The 22,528-nt window shown below is 37.8% G+C and overlaps 1 long non-coding RNA gene across 5 annotated transcripts in view; it reads right to left on the bottom strand.

Moving 5' to 3' along the window:
• LOC147349784 (uncharacterized) overlaps nucleotides 1-22,528 on the bottom strand; it is a 177,154-nt gene that overhangs the window by 101,283 nt on the left and 53,343 nt on the right. For 3 of the 5 annotated variants that reach the window (XR_015150513.1, XR_015150515.1, XR_015150517.1), the window contains one exon: nucleotides 626-673. This is a non-coding gene — a long non-coding RNA (uncharacterized LOC147349784). Of the gene's footprint in view, nucleotides 1-625; nucleotides 674-5,972; nucleotides 6,067-22,528 lie in introns of all 5 variants that reach the window. The other 2 variants (XR_015150514.1, XR_015150516.1) reach the window with 1 other exon arrangement.

The raw sequence follows: 22,528 nt of genomic DNA, 5'->3' as shown, positions 1-22,528 counted from the left end.
ATAAGGTCTTTTATAGAGCCTAGTTTCCAATTTGGGAGCACAGAAGTGAGATGCCACAAATTGTCAGGAAGCCCACTTTCTTGAAACCAACATATCAATAAATATGTAGACAACCAGGTCCACTGGGCATCACTGCCCATCACCCACTAGTCGTTTAATCATATCACCACTCTCAGAATCATCAGAGGCAATTTAATCAAATGGTGCCTAGCCACTGGGTAATTGTTTTCTAGGCCTGTTAGAAAAATAAAGGTTGGCATTTATTAAATGCATATCCTCTTGCCTGTTGATTGCTCTGCTAATTTCTTGTTTGTAATCCTTTGTTCTAGCTTTCAAGAGAAGGCTGAATTCCAGCCTAGTGAATCAGTACCCAGAGGGACAAATTAAAATAGAGAGCTATGTCGGGGGCCTCCAGGGTTGAGACCCCAGAAAACTCAGGTCATAAAGCAGAGGGGTCATCCACAAGTGAGCCAGAATTCGTTTTCCTTTGCACATTTTCTGCTTTTCTGCTGGATACATTTAAGAGGTCTATTTGCTTTATATGGCCATTTTCTGTCACTCATACAATGAAAATCATGACAGTCCACACACAGAAGATAACTTTTGTGTCCATTTCAAAACTGACCTGAAACAGTGGAGATGTACTTCTCAGGACTGCACCCTTAGTCAGCTGCTAGAGGAGAAAAATAAAGAAAGTGTTGGTTTTTAGAATATTTATTTATTTCTTTGCACTGGGCCTTAATTGCAGCATGGGGATCAGTTCACTGGCCAGGGACCCAGCCTACGCCCCATGTATTGTGAATGCGGAGTCTGAGTGACTGGACCTCCGGGGAAGTCCCAAGAACAGGTTTGCATGTGTGCCAAGTCGCTTCAGTCGTGTCTGACTCTTTGCGACCCCATGGACTGTAGCCCACCAGGCTCCTCTGTCCATGGCATTATTCAGGCAAGAGTACTGGTGTGGGCTGCCACTCCCTCCTCTAGGATCTTCCATACCCAGGGATCCAAGCTGCATCGAGGTGAGTTCTTAACCACTAGTGTCACCTGGGAAGCCCCAAGAAAAGATTTAAACACAAGGATTTTGATTCAGTTTAAAAATCATTTCATCTTGTTATGGATTAACTAAAATGGCCACAAGTATTTTTCAGCAGCTACATGCTTCTTTCTACAGAGATCATTGACATACACCATCCAATCCTACCATTGTTAATTAAGTGGGCAGATCATCAGACCACTGATTACAAGAAACACCACTGTAGCTATCATATGTTGTTTGACCAAATGGTGTGGTCTTTGGTAAAATTTTTGTTTAGAAGGGAGAGAAAGGAAAGAATATTTTTCCACACAGATGTTCTCACCAGTGTATCAGACTTCTGGTTATCTGAACCCAGAGAGACACAGGATGGGCAAAATTAGGTGGTCAGATCATGGAAGGGTTGAGTTCGTACTAAGTGATGATCCTGAATGAATTTTTTCCTCACTGAGCTTAAGCTCAAAGACCCTGATGCTGGGAAAGACTGAGGGTGGGAGGAGAAGGGGAAGACAGAGGATGAGATGGTTGGATGGCATCACCGACTCAATGGACATGAGTCTGAGAAAACTCCTGGAGTTGGTGATGGACAGGGAGGCCTGGCATGCTGCAGTCCATGGGGTCTCAAAGAGTCAGACACGACTGAGCGACTGAACTGACTGAACTGAGCTTAAGATAACTCATTTGCAAAATGGAAACAGTGATATTTCCCTCATGATCCATTTCAAGGTTTCAGTGAGGAAACATATGGAGCATTTAGGGTAGTGTTCTACACGTAGTAGAGGCTCAGTGAATGATAACTATTATCAGTAATAGAGTGTGAATGATACTATGAGATTTTTTCCATTTGTATATAAACTTATGACATACTATAGTTGGAGCTTGGCAGAAGTGAGACAGCGGACTTAAGTTCCGAGAGAGAATCTAAGGTCTTCTAGATGATCTGAGAGCTGCCAGGGCTCTGTATCCCCACCAACCTCCACCTGGTACTGCAAGTGAGCAGGCTGGTATAGAACCCCAGGAAATCTCTATGATTAAGTTCAAATAAAGCAGTCCTGGGAACCTTTTTACTTCAAGCTAGTTCTAACATGAACCTTTGGTGAGGGACAATTCCAGTTTTCATAGTGGAATTTCATGGCTGACAGAACTAATTTGGAACATCGAGCAGAAGATTTCATTGAATTTCTCTGTGGTGAAAAGAAATCTCATCATTTAGTTAGGTAATTTATTTAGTTTCTGGGGAAAAAAAACAAACCAGTGATTTCTTTTTCAATTAAAAAAATGAAATACAAGTTTTAGACAGAAAATTTTCCAAGTAGCAGAATAATAGCAGAGGTAATTCAAGCCAGAGTTCAAGCACAATGATTTATTTGAGCTGAGGAACTTTCCATATAATCATGCTTAATATACATTTTCTAGTTGTTGAGATACTACTATATGAACATGTATGTATTTCCAAATTCAAGTAAAAGAACTATAAAATATGATTCAAGTCATATGCTTATTCTCCTTTCTTTAAAGAAGGACATGCAGAAAATAAATTGGGGTATGGATTCATAAAAGACTGTATAAATGTATTTTAAAAAATTAATAGCCAGGTGACACCTGAAATGAGGTCTTTGTAATACCCCTCAAAAGATCTGGTCTCACCAGCCCTGAGGCTAGAAATGTTGGACAATCCAGCTGGTTGTAGTAAGATTTCAGAGCTGGTAGACACAATTACCTGGATTTCTCCACCCAGCTGGTGAGTTTGCTGGTCTAGGCACTGTGGCCTATAATGTACATGATGCATATGGAATAGAGAATAGAAATGATGATCTAATTCAACAACAAACAGTGAAAACTTGGCCTGCTCCATCACCCACTTTTAATGTATTAATTCACTGTGTAAAGCTTGTCAAAAAGTCGAGTCTGATCCCAGTTCAGAGCTATAGAGACCACTTCTATGCTGATGAGTGTTTGTACACCATCGTGCTTATTGTCATCAATATCATCATCATTCTTATCACCTGTCCACTGTGTAGCAGGAACTGCGCTGACTTTTACATACATTATACCATCTGAGTCTCCAAGTAACGTTGGGAATTTCGTATACCATTACAGCCACGAAGACAGTGACATTCAGAAAGAGCCTTTTTGTACTTGACAGTCTGGATATAAGATAGAAATACCATTGTCTGTTTCATGAAAATTTACTTTGCTTCATTTTGCCACTTCTTTCATCAACATGCCTTCCACATATCAGCACAGCATGGCAAGTAGATAAAGGACTTATCTATAATCTACTGACCTGGGTTTCATTCCCAGCTCTTATTCCTACCTACTGAGCAATTGGCTTTGGGCATGTAGCTGCTAGTCTGACTGTGCTATTTTCCATTTAAAGATGGGGAAACTAGCACCTACTTTATAATAAACAAAGCTGCTGCTGCTAAGTCGAGTTAGTTGTATCCGACTCTGTGTGACCCCATAGATGGCAGCCCACCAGGCTCCCCGGTCCCTGGGATTCTCCAGGCAAGAACACTGGAGTGGGTTGCCATTTCCTTCTCCAATGGATGAAAGTGAAAGTGAAGTCGCTCAGTCGTGTCGGACTCTTAGCGACCCCATGGACTGCAGCCTACCAGGCTCCTCCATCCATGGGATTTTCCAGGCAAGAGTACTGGAGTTGGGTGCTGTTGCCTCCTCTGAATAAACAGAGCAGGCATCAGTAAAACAGCTTTGATATTGCTTGACTTTCTTGTGGTAGAAGGGCCAGGTATCATGCACGCTCAGTTGTGTCCGATTCTTTTCGACCCTTTGGCCTGTAGTCAGCCAGACGCCTCTGTCCATGGGATTTTTCAGGCAAGAATATTGGAGGGATTTTTTTCTGACGCAGGAATCGAACCCACGTCTCATGTCTCCAGACTTGCAGGCAGATTCTTTACCCACTGAGCCATTGGGGATGCTGGGGGAACCACAGTCATCTCCAAAAATGAAGAGACATGATTGTTCACTACCTTAAGAACTTTTACAAAATACAGCTAATTTTTATTCATTTGCTTAAAAACAATAGACAGGTGGCCTATGGTAACTTTGAAGGAGCTTGTCGAAAAACCAATCAACCCCATTCCATTTTGATGCTGAGGTTCAAAGGAGGCCAGAAGTCACTGCTCTGCTTCATTCTCTGGGTTAGAGTGGCAGTTCAGCCTCGCAGTGCCTCACACAGTCCCTGGGGCCTCTTTACAACACCCTGGGTCTGTTCCTGCTACTTTCCTAAGAATTTTAACATTTCTGACAAATGGGGATGGATAGCATCAAAATTTGCCTCCCCAGAGGGAAGTTCAGTTGTCAGTCTTCTGCCTTTTAAATTACAAAAAAAAAATGCATATTTTTATTTTTTGAAAATATGTTTTTGCCAATTTGCACTTGGAAAGACATAAATATATAAAAAGGGAATTTCCTTTTCTCTGAATAATTAGGAGAAAAATGTAGCTTTTGGTCAGGTCACATCTGCTTTAGTTTTTTCAGTTATGTATTTAAAGGGAAAGTAAATCAAAGGAACCAGTCCTTTTTGTACACTCACAAAATGCTGGACTCCTAAAGTTTATGTATTTATAAACTTTAAATGGATCCTGGATAAACTGACCTTGTATAAAAGGTATTATTTTCATTTCCATGTGATAACAACAATTTTATTTGTATGTATTCGTATTGCGTTTATAATCATTTTGTTTGCAAATAAATGTATTTGCATTTGTTTGTAATTCAGACATGTACTGAGAAAGTATCTGATACGGCTGAGACCTTATATTTAAGATGAGGGAACTCAAAGAGGTTAAATGTCTTGCCTTGTTAGAGGATAAATGCCCAGGGTGGCACAGTTATAAATACTACAGCCAGTGATTTGGGGTCCAAGCCTCACCTTCCTTCCCCCTGTGCAATACTTCCTTTTCAATCTGGCTTGTTCAAATTTCTTTCTCCTTAATTCAGAAAACATATTAAGTGATAAATACATTTGATTGACTTAATATAGATGCTGCTTGAAATCTTACAAGCAGGATTTCTGTTGGTCACTTGACTCGCTGGGACACTTGAGCAGGGCAGACTGGATCCAGTGTGGGTTAAGGAGGGTCACTGTAGAACCCGATACTTCAGTACTGGGATGGAGCTTTGAGGACTGAGAGGTCCAGTGTTTGCCATCTTTGGATATTTCTGACTTAAAAGCTCTTTCTGACTGTTGCTGTTTAGTTATTAAGTCATTTGCAACCCTTTGTGACCCCATGGACTATAGCCCACCAGGCACCTCTGTCCATGGGACTTCCCAGGCCAGAATTCTGGAGTGGGTTGCCATTTCCTTCTCCAGGGGATCTTCACGACCCGGGGATTGAACCAGTGTCTCTTGCATTGCAGACAGAATCTTTACTATCTGAGCCACCTGGGAAGCCCTTTGACTTTGAACATAACTAAATAGTATTTAATCTTATTATCTTGTATTATAGAAAATGTTATCAAGCATTTCTTTGCCAAGCTAGCATCAGATAGTAACTCCCTGTTTGTCTCTGGGGCAGATTGAAAGAGTGGTCCAATTCCCTCCCCTCCCTTTGTCCATTCATTTCCCCAAGTAAGTGTGCAGTCGCTTCCACAGAAGCAGAGTGTGCTTCTCCACCCCTGACTTTGAACTTGGCCAAATTACTTCTTTGTGAGTTATTTGGCTCAGCACAAGCAGGGGATTGCTCTGTGTTCATGCCCCTGGCCTTACTGCTTGCGTTTCTGCCACACACAAAACAGCTTACTCCAGACAGTTCCTCTTGAGCTCCAGAAGGTCTATGTGTGGAGCTCAGCTGAGCCCAAGCCATAGAAAGGTGAGAAGCCAAGTCCAGCCGGATCCACTGCTTGAAGCAGAGCGGCCCAACTGACCCCCAGGTAACCCTCAGCAGAATGACAGACACACAAGAAAATAAATACTTACCGCGTCCTCCACGATCTTGTGGTTGTCGTTCCATAGTAATTGATGATCGATATGGCCTCTGATTATATTTTGATGATAAAGTACAATAGTACAACTGTAAAATGGATAGCCATCACTGATCTAATGTTTATAAATCTCAGGGTTTTACAAATGAACAATTTCCAGAATATCTGTGTGTTACTGTTCTCTTACAGAAATTAGATTCCCATTTAAAATAAGATTTAGAAAATATGACTCTTGGTTGAAGATTTGGACCTAGAAGAAAAGAATTACTTTTTACAACATTATTATGTGTTTCATCCAAGTATTGAAAAAAAATCTCTCATTCGTTCATTAATATATTCCACAAAGTGTACTATTAGGGGGCAGGTAGTAGCTTTATCCAGATGAACTGCCCACATGCCAAAAAAGCTTCCAGCTTAAAAGAGAGACAGATTCAAATGGACAATTGGTCTATAACCTGAGAAAAGGCTAAAATGGGCACATGAATTGGATAAAATTTGAAGAAAGCTTTTAAATAACAATAGCTGAAATGGACTGCGTACGTATTGCAAGCCCAGTACTGATCTGGTCCTTCATATCAATTGTCTTATTTAATCTTTCAAACTCTCCGAAATAAAGTGGAAATAACTAGTACTACTTCCATTTTACAGACAAAGAAGTGAAGGTCCGCCAAGGCCAAGCAACTTGTCCCGGGTCAGATGACCTGTATGGTAGTGGCTGCGTTGGAACTTGCACAGCCTGACTCCAGAGCCCAGGTTCATCACTGGTAAAGCACAGGCTGGAGATCAGGTTACACCTAAGCCGATTCTTAAATGATAAATGAAAGGGCTGCAGCAAATAGCCACATTGTTTGGGGTGGTTTCTGGTAGACACAGCAGGCTGGCCAGACTCAACATCCTAGGACCTGAGGAGACTCTTGATTCACCCTGATGTTCATATCTACAGGGGCCCAAAGTTCTTTCTTTTGAGAATCATGCTAAATAGTTAACCAACAATCTTTTCTCTCCTTCCTATTCACAGAGAATTCTGACTCACATAGTTTCCATCTCACTTTATCCTACAAACTGCCAACGTCCACAGGAATGACACAGTCCATATCTTGACGTTAGCTCTTGACTTCAACTCCAGTTCACCCTCACCTCTATTTTATAGTTTGATGACCTCAACTTTGACTTATCACTATCAGGAACTGTGCTACCCATTAAAATGTAACTATCCCATTCTCTGACCACAAACTCTGTAATTACAGCTCTCTAGATTCTTCAGTTCTATTCAATCTGCACACAATACCACATTCCTTAGAATCTTTCTTGAACTTCTTTTAGTCTCTTACTTTCGTCACTTATTTTAATATATCTCCTGACTTAGGAAGCACATTTCCTCAATCCTTTGGCCCTTTGAACACCTCGTCTCCCTACGATATCCATTTAAAACACTCACATCAGTGAGTTTATGGTCAGCTGTGTCCCACTACAAATTTGTGACTCTTCAACAGAACTAGATTGTGCAGCAGGAAATTATCTGTATTTGTGTATTAAGTCATCTCTCCCTTCTTGACTGCAGTTATTCCAAAGTTTTATCTATGTTGTGGGTTGAATTATGTCTCCTCAAAATGTATATATTGAAGTCCTACTCCCAGTACCTCAAAATGCAACTGTATATTACAGGCAAGAATACCTAGTGGATTGCTGGTCTCTTCTCCAGGGCATCTTGCAGATAGATTCTTTGTCATCTGAGACACCAGGGAAGCACACTGCAGACAGATTTTTTGCCATCTGAGCCACCAGGGAAGCCCATATATTAAGATAGGGCCTTTAAAGAGGTAATTAAGCTAATGTGAGATCATAAGAGTAAACCCTAATCACATATGATCAGCGTTTTTATAAGAAGACTAAACTTGGATACAGATCCACACAGAGCGTAGAGCATACAGAGACTTAGGGAAAAGGTATCCATCTCCAAGTCCAAGGGAAAGATCTCAGAAGAAACCAATCCTTCCAATACCTTGATCTCAGACTTCTAGCCTCAGAAATGTAAGAAAACTAATTTCTGCTTTTGTAGCCACTCAATCTGTGGTACTTTTTTAGGACAGCCCTAGAAAATTTATACAATTGTTATTGAAACTGAGTTCATGTGCCCAATGCACAGTGATGCCAAACAAACCAACACCTTGGTGTTTGGAGAAGAGAAAGGCTTATTGTGAAGGCCAAGTAAGGACAATGAGCAGCTCATGCTTAAAAAGCCCAACCCCCCTGCTGGTTTCCAGGGAAGAGCTTTTACAGGCAAACTTTGGGGAGAAGGCTGCTGGGTGTGTGACTTTCCTCTGATTGGTCACTGGTGGGTCACCAAGTGGTGTTTCAGGAGTCTCATTCATTGCCTTCTAGTTCCAACCAGTCTAGGTTCCACATGCTTGTGTGTAGCTTAAAGTTATCATCAGTTATCATCACCCACTTGGGTGGAGGCATTAGTTCCTGTAGAAAAACTCAGAGATCTGTATCAGATTGTTACGTGTATCTCTTGAGGAAGAACTTGGACTGTAGCTGATCATCCTTTTTTCTTGACTACTTTCCCTTTGTTTCTGCATTCCCCCAACCCCCTAATTTGTAAGTCTTTGAATCTGCCCTTTGGAACTCAGGAAACATCTCAAAGGCTAAAAGCCTCTTCCCTACAGATAGGAAACAGAGGACCTGAGAAGACCTTTGTACCCAAGAGGTTTCTGTGTGGTTTCACAATCAGCCCCTATAAACCTCCCATTTCTTCTTCTCTTTTGTGTAGCAAGTAAGCTCATCTCCTATTTTGGGGAGAACGTAGGTGATTTCATGCCTGAATTCTAACTGCCTACTGTTATACCTACAAAACCCATTCTTCTCACTTTCTGTCTCAAAGAAAGAACACCTTCTACCTCTTCTCAAAGCCGACCTTCTATTTTTCACTTTGGAGTATATGTCCTCTGGGGATATTCCAGTTAGGGAACTGTTGACCAAAAACCACCTGCCTTGACCAGGCATGATGACAACCACTTGCACATGTTGTCTCAAAACAGGAGGTTCTGATAAGGAGTATGGTGGTGTCACCAAAACCAAACTGGAATAATTCAGAATGCACCAGAAGGAGGAAGAAGACTCCAGCCCATAATATTGTTTTACCATCTTCACCTTGGCTGAGAGATGCACATACAACTGGGAAGGATACTGGGTCAGACAAAATATAGGTCAAGCAAGATGACTGACCAGACACAACCCAGCAACTAACCCCATTACCATAAAACCTAAGCCTGGGAGCCACATGGCAGAACAGTTCTCCTGGGTTCCCTCACCCCGCTGCTCTCCCCTGGGGCACCCCTTCCCGTGAAAGCCATTTGTCAGTACGTGTGTCTTCTCAGACAACTTATTTCTGAGTGTTAGACAAGACCACTCTCGGACCCTGGAATGGGTCCCCTTTCCTGAAACAATTTCGTACCTGATTGCTTCCCTCTCCTTTCTCCTACACATTCCCATATTTCTTGCCAACCAAGAATTATGCTAACATTACAGCTATACTTTAAACAGTGATATAAATAAAATCTTATTCCATCTTATAATACCCTAAAGAAATGATTATACATTCTCTTTCTTGTCCCAGTCAAACCTCTTTAAAAAAAGAAGTCAATATATCCTCCTCAGCCCATGACCCACGAAATCTAGCCAAATATCCATTTACTATACTGAAACTGCTTTGACAAGTCAACCTACACTTCAAAAAAAAATGGGTATGTTTCCATTCCAGTCTTTTTTGACTCCTCTTGTTCTCAAACTGTCCACTTTCTTTCCTCTTATGCTTTGTTTTCCTTCCTAACAGAAAGACTGTTCTTTCTCTACTTACTTCTAATGTCTCTTATTTCCTCTTATTTTTACATCTGTTGATGTTCCTGTGAATTCTGCTTTTCTCCTTCTTCTTATTTCATTTTTATTTCCCTTTTCCTCTACTAATGTCTATCTTATACCTACCAGAATTTCAACCCCTTGGAGTCATCCTGATGACTTTTTCTTTTTTTTTTTTCTCCAGTAACTATACTGTAGTGATTAAGAATGCAAGTTCAATAGCCAAATTATTGGATTTACTTTATGGCTCCACTACTTCCTAGCCTTGCAACCATCAGGAAGTCACTTAACCTCTCTATTTAACTTTTTAGTCATCTTAAAATGGGTTTGATTATTTTGAGGATGAAATGAGTTCAAATATGCTAAGCACTTAGAAATTTCTGGAACTTAACAGACCTCTAGTAAGTGTTATCTATTATCAAGTAACTGTCTAGAAATCCAATTTTATATTTAAAACTACAACCATCCCTGGATGTCCCATGAGTACCTCAAAATCTTATCTCAAGCTGAAGTCATCATCTCCTCAGCACAAAATTCTTTTTACCCTGGATACTTTCTTTGAAAGATTTGTATCACTGTTTCCAGAGAAGAAGCCAGAGTGTGGCTATCAGCTGAGATTTCTTCTGTCTCCTTCCTATCCATCTTTCAATAGTTACCAACTCCCATTATTTGTATTGTCAACTTTCTGTCCAGCTTGTCTCTTCCCTTTCAATGCTGCTACTGCTGCGATGTACGTCTGCATCTTTGATGTGTGTGGTTATGTTGGGGGAGTGAGCATATAGACCATTACAACTAACATCCCTTGACTGGCTCTATTCTTCCAGAACGTTATTCACTTGGCACTCAGGGTATGCTTTTAACAACAAACATTCATGTCACTCCTGTTTGAATCCCTTCAACAGCTCTTCTTCATCTTCAACATAGTGTCCATCCTTTCAGGCTAATTTACAAGCCCCTCCACCCCCATCCAGATTTAAACAAGCTCTCAACCTTTCCAGCTTAAACTCCCATCACCTCCCCAAAGTGCCCTACAGTTCAGTTAAATTCAACCACTGGCACCTGATGATTCCTGTTATCTTTCAAATGCCTTTTTCCCGCCTACAATATAGCTCTAAGTAGAGGCTAAGCATGAAGCTCAAACAGAGAAGGCGATGGCAGTACTCTTTTCCAGTACTCTTGCCTGGAAAATCCCATGGATGGAGGAGCCTGGTAGGCTACAGTCCATGGGGTCGCAAAGAGTCGGACATGACTGAGCGACTTCACTTTGACTTTTCACTTTTATCCATTGGAGAAGGAAATGGCAACCCACTCCAGTGTTCTTGCCTGGAGAGTCCCAGGGACGGGGGAGCCTGGTGGGCTGCCATCTATGGGGTCGCACAGAGTCGGATAAGACTGAAGCGACTTAGCAGCAGCAGCATGAAGCTCAAATAAAAGTCCTAAATATGTAAGCAAAAATAAATTCAGATGAAAGGAAAACCTAGATGTAGTAACACTATCTTGATGATTTAACAATTCAATTATATAAAATAAAAAATATTTTGACTTCTTGTAATTGTCACAAATTTCTCTCCATTTAACAGAAACCTTCTTTTGAAAATACATTTTCCTTTCCCCCTCTTTTTACAGGGGAAAAAGATTCGCAGTGATTCACATTATTATTCCATTCGGCAATCCCTCTCCCCAAACTAGGCTTTCTAGGTGGTGCTAGTTGGTAAAGAACCCACCTAACAATGAGGGAGATTTAAAAGATGTCAGTTTGATCCTTGGGTCAGGAAGATCCTCTGGAGGAGGGCATGGCAACCCTCTCCAGTATCCTTGCCTGGAGAATCTCATGAATAAAGGAACCTGGTGGGCTACAGCCCACAGGGTCGAGAAGAGTCGGACAGACTGGAGTGACTTAGCATGCATGCACACATTCTTCCAATACTAGGCTGAAAACACTCTGAATTTAGTTATAGCAAAAATGAATCCAATTTTGAAAAAGTAGAATCAAATGTCTTGACTAGACAGAAAATAAAAACAATGAATAGTATCATTGGAATTGCCTTCATAATTGCCCTGTGTGTGTGTGTGTGTGCCTACATTTGTGTTCAAATCTATACATTTATTACATCAGTAATAAGAGAAATATGTCTAAAAATGAAATAATTACCAGGAAGTCAACAACTTAAAATATGTAATGGGATCCACATACATGGTCTCTTAGCATAAAACACTTGGAGTTAAGTGTTACTGAATGCAAATGTGCAGACACCTGCCAGTTCAATGTGTACTTTAACACAGACCCCCTGGGGATTTGCTATATTCTTGCCAGATGTAACTTTTAGATTTTCCCTCTGGTTTAGATAGCATAACTAGTAGAAACAGCCATATGACTTGGGGACTTTCTCAGTATCAGTGTTGATAGAATTACATTTGAACTGAACTCTCTTTAACAGGATTTGAGGAATCTTCCCACATCTCAGAGTGCATGATTGTAAGTGTTTCATTCTTGGCTTCAAGCACCCAGGCTTTCTCTGTCTTTTCTTTTCCCAACCCGTTCCCTGGCTCTGTCCCCACACATCTCTCTATTTATCTCTATGAATGCTACTGCTTTGTTTATAGTATAGGTGACGAGACACAAACCAGGATTTGGAAAGAGTGCGTGGGATGGAACTGACTTTAAGTTGCCTTTTAGGAAATGTGCTATAATTGTAACATTTGATTCTGGCATTTTGTAGCCTGTAGCCCCCTCATCTTATGCTATGTGTGAATTCCAGTCTGGTGATTCATCCTGACATGGGAGTTCTTTGCTTCTTCTACTGCAAAAATGTGAGAGAATGAGGGGAGAAGTGTCTCATTCCTTCTGATTTCTCTAAGTAATCTTTATTTTTTTCCCATAGCTGGGAAAGAGATTTTCCGATGAGAAATCTTACAGTTATGACATAACAATTCCATGTTTCACAACCCAACTCACTTTTCTGGTTGCTCTTTTCTACTCTATTTCTCACAATTCAAAGTAAATTGTGAGATTACAAGGCTCGGGAAAGAGGAAAACTGCATATTACAGCCTTGATAACCCTTCATGGAGAACAAGTCACAACTGTGCCACAAATTCCAATTTTAGAGTTGGATTCAACAAGAGTGAATAGAAGAAACACAGGAAAGCAGATATGTGTTTTAAAATCATCCTGACCAGAAATGTTTATCTAGAAACATTGGGCTCCGACGAGATGTCTATCATCTCCTTTGCATATATTCCAGTTTGGACAGAATAGTCCTTATCTATTATCTAAGTACTTTTACAACCTTATTTTGGAAAGGTCTCCCTGGTCACACGTACATTAAATTAGAGAGGAAGGCAGTTGATTGCATAGTTTTTTTTTAACCGAAATAGTTTCTGTAAAACAATGCAGAATTATATTTATACCATCACTTCCAAAGGCAAAGATAAATGGAATTGTCACAGCTACTGGGATTGGGATTGAAAGCCTCTTTGTTTCATGGGAAATACATATATTTCATAACCCAGATAAAGCAATGTGCTGAAGGTAAAACTAAAATTGCTAAGGCAAATAATCTACCCAGAGGTTAAATATTTTGAATTAGGATACTATATTTGTACACAGTCTGATTTCAAGCAAGTATTTAAAAGTCATAAGAATGTGCTGTCCTTCACCTTCAGAGATTCTGTAATAGATAAAATATCACAAAGAAGTTTTCACATCCAGCTTCTCTATACTTACTGGTATATATCCTTCAAATCTATACCCCATTTCTACCTGTTTCCATGATCACTGGTATAGGATTTCACTATTTTTTATTGGTAGTGGTGATGGTTTAGTTGCCAAGTCCTACTCATTGTGACCCCATGGACTGTAGCCTGCCAGACTCCTCTGTACATGGAATTCTCCAGGCAAGAATACTGGAGTGAGTTGCCGTCCCCTTCTCCAGGGGATCTTCCCAAGCAGGAATTGAACCCTGGTCTCCAGGACTGCAAGCAGTCTCCTGCATTGCAGTCGGTTTCTTGACCAACTGAGCCACTGAGGAAGCTTGTTTTTCTTTTATTAGTCTTCTGTCTTGTCTTCTTGCCTTCAAACTTCTCCAGCTCTTTTCTACAACTACCAAGCCTCTCCTTGTGCCTGAATTAACTCAAAAAATTAGTGAGGATTTTTTAGTTGGAAGTGACAAAACTCTACTTAAAATAATCTAAACTGGGACAATTTTGGCGGTTCAGTGGTTAAGACTCTGAATTTCCAATGCAGAGGGCATGGGTTTGATCCCTGGGCAGGGAACAAAGATCTCGAATACCTCATGGTGTGACAATAAATAAATAAATAAAAGCATCTAAACTGAAAAGGGAATTTATTGAGCCATGCAAATGGGGAATGTGAATGGTGGCTACAGATATGGCTCTCAAAGGATATTATCAGGACTGTGTGAGCCTCTTAATTTCATGAGCTTGATTAATTGATTAATTATGCTTGCCTCTTTTACAGAAAGAATTTCTCAATGTGATAATAAGATGTTTTCAAGAACCCTAACCTAAATTTCACTCTACCCAACCACCCCATTAGAAAAATATATTTTTGGTGGATGTGGGGGAGGGGGAAGAATACTTGGGAAAGGTTATGGCTAGTTCCACGTGGTTTATATTTCATTCTTGAGTAATCAAATGTTATATCCATGAGCACGGGGCCATTCAAATGGATGAACCTGGATGAGAGGCCAGAATTAGAACTCTATCAAATTTCCAATACACAATAATCAATGTAATAAATGAACAGGCACGTAGAGGAACTATGCAACATGATGAAAAAATAAAAAGTAAAAAGCAACTAACAGTAAATGTTCCAGGTATTCCAAATATTGGTATTATAAAACAGTTTAAACCAACTATATTTACCATGTTCAAGGAGATAAAAGATGTAATGGAACACACAGGCAAAGAACTGAAAATTATAAAAATGAACCCAATTACAAATGTGAATTAGATTAATGACTTGATTGGTTTGAGGAGAGAGTGGACACAGCTAAAGAGAGTTTATGAACTTGATACTACTTTGAAAGAGCATGTACTGATTAAGAACAGAGAAACAAAAAGTTATAAGAAATAATGAGATATGTAGCATGAGTGTGCATGCTCAGTTATTCAGTCATGTCTGACTCGGTGACCCCGTGGACTATAGCCTGCAGGCTCCTCTGTCCTTGGGCATCTCCAGGTAAGAATACTGGAGTGGGTTGCCATGCCTTCCTCCAGGGGATCTTGCTGACCCAGGGATCGAACCCAAATCTCCTGCAGCTTCTGCATTGCAGGCAGATTAATTATCGCTGAGCTACCTTGGAAGCCCCAAACTATAGCATTTGTAGTAAATTAATTTAATCAGGTAAATAGTATAGGATAATCTTCATGCAGAAAAAAATGATTACATATGGAAGCTCAGAAATGCAGAAAGAAACAAAAAGCAGTAGCTAAATGGTGAGCTGGTGAGCAAATAAAAATAATTACAGTACATACTTAACAATGATAATTATAATAGTTTGTGATTTTAAAATACAAAGTATTAAATTACACAGAAAGTATGATATAAAGGTTAGGAAATACAATGATCTAATTTCCTTTTACTGCCCTGTAATAGGGTAACAATGACTAAAATTTGATTGTGAAAACTCAAGCAGTCATAGTGTGATTCTATGACAACTATAAGAAAATTGTAAAAGGTACAATTTGCAAGGTAATAGAGAAAAATTTGGATTAACTAAAGATAACTAATCAATATAAAAACATGAGAGTAGAAAAAGAGGGACGTGAAATTAGCAAAATGATATGTTTAATCTCAGATATATGAGAAAATATGTTGAATATAAGTTGACTAAATTATTTGATTAAAATACAAAGATTGCTGGTCTTTCAGAAACACTAAAAACCAAATTCTGTACTGTGTAGAAAAGACAAAGCATAGGGATATAGAAATATTTAAAGCAAATGAGTGATATAAACACACAACACAATTACTAACTAAAAGAATATTTTCATGTTATATTTAAACAACAAAGTAGACTTTACAATAAAATACTAATACAGATTACAAAGGATAATTTTGATAATAAAAGTGTCAATTAAATGGTCTCTCAAGTGGGATGATAACAATTTTAATATGAATTGCATTTTATTTGTAGATTGCTTTGGGCATTTTAACAATATTAGTTCTTCCAATCTCTTGAGCACAAAATATATTTCCATTTATTTTTGGCTTCTCAATGATTTTTATCAATATCTTAAGAGTTTCAATATCTTCACCTCCTTGGCTAAATTTTTTCATAGTTTTTTTTTTTGATGTTGAAATTTTTTATCATAAATAGTTGTCACATTTTGCCAAATGCTTTTCCTCCATCTATTGAGATGATCATATGATTTTTATCCTTCATTTAGTTAACGTGGCATATCATGATGATTGATTTACAGATACTGAGTCATCCTTGCATCCCTGGAATAATTCTCACTTGATCATAATTTAGGATTTTTTCAGTATATTGTTGAATTCTGTTTGATAATACTTTGTTGAAGATTTTTACATTTATGTTTATCAGAGATATAGGCCAGTGATTTCTTTTTCTTTTTCTTTTCCTTGTGGTATCTTTGTCTGGTTTTGGTATCAGGGTAATCTTGCATTGTAAAACAAATTTGAAAGTATTGCCTCTCTACACTTTTTTTTTTTTTTGCGGGGGGTGGAGGGGGGTATTGATTCTTCTTTGAATGCTTGGTAGAATTCACCAGTAAAGTCATCTGGTCTTGGAATTTGGTTTTTTGAAGGTTTTTAATTACTTATTCTATCTGTTCACTAGTAATTCTTCCACTCAGATTTTGTGTTTTTTCATGATTCAATCTTAGGAGTTTGCGTGTTTCTAGGAATGCATCCATTTATTCTAGGTTGTTCAATTCATTGGTATATAATTGTTCATAGTGATCTCTTACGATCCTGTGTATTTCTGTGGTATCAATTGTAACGTCCCTGCCTTCATTTCTGACTTTATTTATTTGCACTCTATTTTTTGTAAGTCCAGCTAAATGTTTGTCAACTTTGTTTACCTTTACAATGGACTTCCTAGGTGACTCAGATGGTAAAGCATCTGTCTACAATGCGGGAGAACCGGGTTCTATCCCTGGGTTGGGAAGATCCCCTGGAGAAGGAAATGGCAATCCACTGCAGGACTATTGCCTGGAAAATCCCACGGACAGAGGAGCCTGGTAGGCTACAGTCCATGGGGTCGCAAAGAGTCAGACACGGCTGAGTGACTTCACTTTCACTTTACAAAGAGCTAGCTTTTATTTTCATTCATCTTTTCTATTTTCTTTTTCAGTCTCTATTTCATTTGTATATGTTCTGGTCTTTGCTATTTCTTTCCTTCACTCATTTTGAGCTTTTTTATTTTTTTTTTCCTAGTCCTTCAATGTGTAAGGTGAGATTAATTTTTTTCCCATGCAAAAGGCATGTATCTCTATGAATTTTCCTTTTTAGAGCTGATTTTGTTGCATCTCATAAATTTTGATATGTTGTATTTCCATTTTAATTTGTCTCGAGGTATTTTTTATTTCTCCTTCACTATTTTTATTGAAGTTGTTTAGTAGCATGTTGTTTGATCTCTACATATTCATGACGTTTTTCTAGTTTTTTCCTTGGAATTGTTTCCAGTTTTATACCATTTTTGTAGGGAAGAATGCTTGATATGATTTCAATCTTCTTAAATTTATTAAGAATTTGTTTTGTGGCTTAGATTTAGATCTTATGATCTATCATGGAGAGTGTTTCACGTGCATTGAGAAAAATGTGTATTCCGTGACTTTTGGATGAAATGTTCACTACATATCTATTAAGTCACTTTATTCCAATATTTTGTTTAAGGCACATATTTGCTTATTGGTTTTCTGTCTGGATAATTTATACATTGATGTAAGTGGGGTATTAAAATCCCCTAATATTATACTACCGTCTTTTTCACGTTTTACATCTGTTAATATTAGGTTTATAAATATAGGTGCTCCTATGTTGGGTACATATTTACAATGCAATATCCTCATGTTGGATTCACCCTTTTATCACTATATAATGTCCTTTTTTATCTTTTCTTATAATCTTTGTTTTAAAGTCTATTGTTTTTCTGAAATAAGTGTAGCTACCTCAGACTTATTTTGATTTTCATTTTCATGAAACATCTTTTTCTATCCCCCCTCTTTCAGTCTGTGTTTGTCTTTACTGAAACAAGTCTCTTGTAGGAGCGTATAGATGTAGATGGGTCTGGTCTTTTATCCATTCAGCCACTCCATGTTTTTGATCCTAAATTTTTGACAGCTATTATTAAATCTCACTAGGAAAATATTCGTTTCATCTAATAAGATGCAATTGCTTCTAAAGAGACATCTTCTCATGACCTAGATTTTTCTGGGATAAAATGCATTCTATGTTCTAAGTATTCCTTCTTTGCCACTGTATAATCATCTATCTAAACCAGTCATCCACCACAAGCCTTGGGCTGAAAGTTAGTAATCTGTCAGTACTTAAAGAATGCTGTCTAATTATTGGTGTATTTAGTCAAAGTGAGATTTATTTTTCTAATCAACAGATGTCTGCATCAAAAAGTATGTTCATTCTTCTCACCAATGTCATTTCACTAGAGAGAGCAGAAGACATTCAGTCATAATAGGCTGTGATCTCTTACAAATAAATGACAACCATTAAGTGTTTGGCACGCATATGCTAGTGACTATGATCTGTAAAGTCAGTAAGCAAATTTCCCACAATACTTGACAACCTAAGCCTTTCAAGTATATCATATGCTTGCCATGAATGGTAGTTTTAGAGGGAACAAATAACACAGTAAATTATAATCAACTCTTCAAAATTGGTATGTTGTAAAAGGACCTTTTTATTTATACTTTATCTTCACAGGATAATTCTCAGAGTAAATGGTGAAATATAGGTATTAAAGAAATGAAGTAATAAACTTTATTTTCCCCATCACTTATAAGCCCCAGTGTCCTCTGTTACTAGTTCTCTCTGACTGAATTTCCTTTTATTGGAGTATCCAAATCACATCAGTGATAAGTAGAGAGTTTCTATGGATCAGTTAAGACTCGAAGATTTTAATTTATATTTATGTGCTTGTTTTTACCAGTGATCATGTGAATACTATGGTTCTGGTCTAACTTTATTTCTAGCCCACTCTCCTCCGTCATTTCTTTTCACATCAGTATGTTGAATATTTAATATGTACTTATATTTATGCTAAGAACTTGGAGATACAAAGGTGAGTAAAATAATTTCTCTTCCCTCAAAGAGTTTCTAGGCCTGGAGGACATTCAAGGATAAAAAATAGCTACTCACGGTCACCAATAAGATTCTTCCCTTCTCACACTCACTTATATAATTCTAGAAGCAAGTAGAAATGCAAAAGGCCCCTAAAGTTCACTGTAAATATTCACTTAAAAGGAAAACAAAATACGTCTTCTGTCTTATCAAGGTATTTAACAACTCCAGATAGAAATAAAACTGTCTAGTTGGCAAATTTACAATTTTAACAATAATCTAGTCTTCAAAAGATTATATATTTTTTGTTAGATATGCTTTAAAAGTCATTGAATTTAAACTAAGTATTTTGATACTGAATATTTGTAAGTTGCCAATGAGACAATTTTGGCCATATTAGTATTATTTTTGACCAAGCAAGCACTTAAAATTTTCTTTCATGGTTTTATGAATAGATATTTTTACACATAGATATTTATCTTAATTTTTAAAAAATTGAAACTGATCATATAGTCTATGTCCTGAACCTTGACAGAAATGTACACATTTATTGTATATAATAGATATATTCACAAGATAGGCTAACACAGATTCTTCACAACTCTCAGATTTGCCAGACTGGTTTAGACACACCCAAAGTTTAACTCAAGTTTCTCATGCCTAATTAAATTTAAGGCAAAGTTATATAGAGCTAATTTAATCAAACATCCATCAGTTCCACCCCGACTCCATATCTAGGCTTGCATCATGCAGCATAAATACGGTTGTTTGAGACCCATCCCTATAAAGAAGGAAGAGAGGGAAGACATTGTGATAAAACAAATACACAGCCAGAAAACCATCAATTTCATTTCCTTATCTGGAGGGTGAGCAAATCTTTCACTTTTCCCAGAAGATTTCACTTTTATACATAATATTCTCATATAATTATTAACAGTATTCTCTTTCACTGATAAAGACAATATGTTGCTTTGGATAAGAACTATCTCATATATTTAGACTTTACTTATATGATATAAATTGACTTTTCTAAATTAAACTTTCTTTTGGCTATGATTACTAGTTTGGGGCCACAAAATGAGATTGTTTCTAAGATATTAGTTTAGCAAATGCATAAGGAATGCCTATGAGTATCCATAGGCAGATTAAACTTTAGATGATCAGCAAAAACATAAACTCACATTATCCCAGAATATTTACATGTAAATCAAGCCAAGAAATAATTATCCAATTTTTCAAAATACTTATAATCTGTGACCAGAAAGATAAAGCACTGAGATCCTACCTAGTATTTATTACAGGTTTTCTAGGTTTCAGGAAGCCATGTTGGTTTTTTTAAGGTATATTTTCAAAATTCTTTATCATGGCTATCCCTATTTTAAAACAACTCTCATCTAAACACAGAGAATAGCCATACTATTCAAAGAAATAGGGACTGGGTGAAGTTTTCCTGGAACGGATGTGTCAGTTTAAGCAATAAATAGAATTTTAGCCTGTTTGTTACTGTTTGTTCAGCACAGCTGACTGACAATGGAAGATTTAGAATTAGCCATTCATATGAAATAATTGATTTTGGCATACATGTTAAGCACAGGGAGAAGGAAACAATCAAGATAGAACGTCTTCTAAGAAGACATTCCTTAGAAAATTGTTTTGCAAATTTTGAAAGAGGTGTTGGCAGCTTTTTAATGGGTGCTAAAGATAGGAGTGTCAGAATACACTTCTCCTAGGCTCAGAACATTATTATCTGCAAAAACCTGGGTTAATATTAAGAAACTCACAGTGAAAATTTTGTTTCTCTGATCATAGAACTGTGTACCTTTCGCTCTGGTTTCATTTTCTTACTTCAATGCCAAGAGCAGAGGAGAGAACCCGATATGCAAATTGAAACCAAAACATAAACAAGGATTCAGTCCCAGGGTACAATCCTCAGAGGAAAAAAGGAAGTTTATGAACTCTACGTTCAGTGGAAGCAGGCTACAAAAGAGTTTAGTTGTCCTTCTAGAAAACAAAAATTAATTTGCTTTGGCCAAATTAAAATTAATTAAAATTATGCAATGTTGCCCTTGTGTTAATTTTAACGGTGAGGTTGTTGTGATTTAAGGCTACAATTAGTTCTAGTGTTTGAAAGAGAAGCTCTGTAATCGAGACAGGACATTTTAATAATCCTGGTTATAAACATTTAATACATCATCTTTAGGGACTCACAAACACATTGTAATTAACTTTTACAACTGAAATAAATCAGATTGCATTAGCATATTGCAAAGGAAAAAATCATTTGCATGATTGAAAACAGCTTCAGAAAATTATGTATAACAGGCTTCATGCAAACACCAGCATAACTTTTACCAGGTTTCTTATATGGGGATTCTTTTTAACAAGTACAGGTTAGGATTCTTCAACTAATTATAACTTTCACCATAAAAGGAAATATCCTGGTTTTGAAGAAGCAGCAAGAGTCATTCTCTGGTCAGTAGAACTATGTCCAGCTTTATTGTAAACTAATTAGGAACTACTCAAATAAAAATATGATGACTTGGTCTGTAGCTACTTCTATGCTACAAGCAAGTAATTTGGTCAGGAGAAAAGAAATTTTATTCATGTGTTATTCACCTGTCTAATGCTAAAATCTTTAGCAGGAAGAGAGATGCTGATATTGGACAAATAAGTGTTCCTTTGTCCAGCACTCAATCTGCTTCATAGAATTACCAATGCCTTCCTGACTGGTTGAGCTGTGACTGACATGCAAGCTGTGAGAGTTTGCATGTTCACTTTGGAACTGAGCCAATAGAACAAGTTCTTATTAAATATTGGCTATTATTTTTACCAGAGATTTCAGGTCAGTTGTACCAGTTGGATGCCCCATTCATCCTTGGGCTTTGGTCAATTATTTTGTCTACTAAGTGATCACTGGGGCCTGGTAGTTATTAAAAGCATAGATTCTGTAGTCACAGAATCTAGGTTTCCTAGGTTTGAATCCTAGTTCCATCACTTAGTAACATTGTATTCCTTGCCTCAGTTTCTCTATATAAAAACAGGATAATAAACATGTTCTGAAAAGTACTCTTGTGAGGAATAAATGAGATAATGCATGCCAATCGTTTTAGAATGATGTCCAGAACACTCAATTAGTAAGCACTCAATAAATACTAATGATTATCACTATCATTAATATTTCTATGGGCTACCCTTAGGCCAATGCAAAATAGACACAGCAGAGTCAGGGATCAATTAATTGGTCAGAAGTCTCACCAAGTTATGAAATTAGGGTGAGGAGCATGGCAAGTTTATATTCCAGGTGTCTGGGCAAAGTAACTAGAAGCTTACCTCCCACACTTTCCCAATGCTCCCTCCAAAAGGGAGACAGATTAAAAAAGACCTAAGAATCCCCAAGTAGAGTAGGACA

This window comes from Bos grunniens, chromosome 21 (genome assembly GCF_055505025.1).
Source record: "Bos grunniens cultivar Pamir isolate PY7600 chromosome 21, Bosgru_T2T1.0, whole genome shotgun sequence".
Classification (NCBI taxonomy): Eukaryota; Metazoa; Chordata; class Mammalia; order Artiodactyla; family Bovidae; genus Bos; species Bos grunniens.
This window is presented reverse-complemented; position numbering and strand designations above follow the sequence as displayed.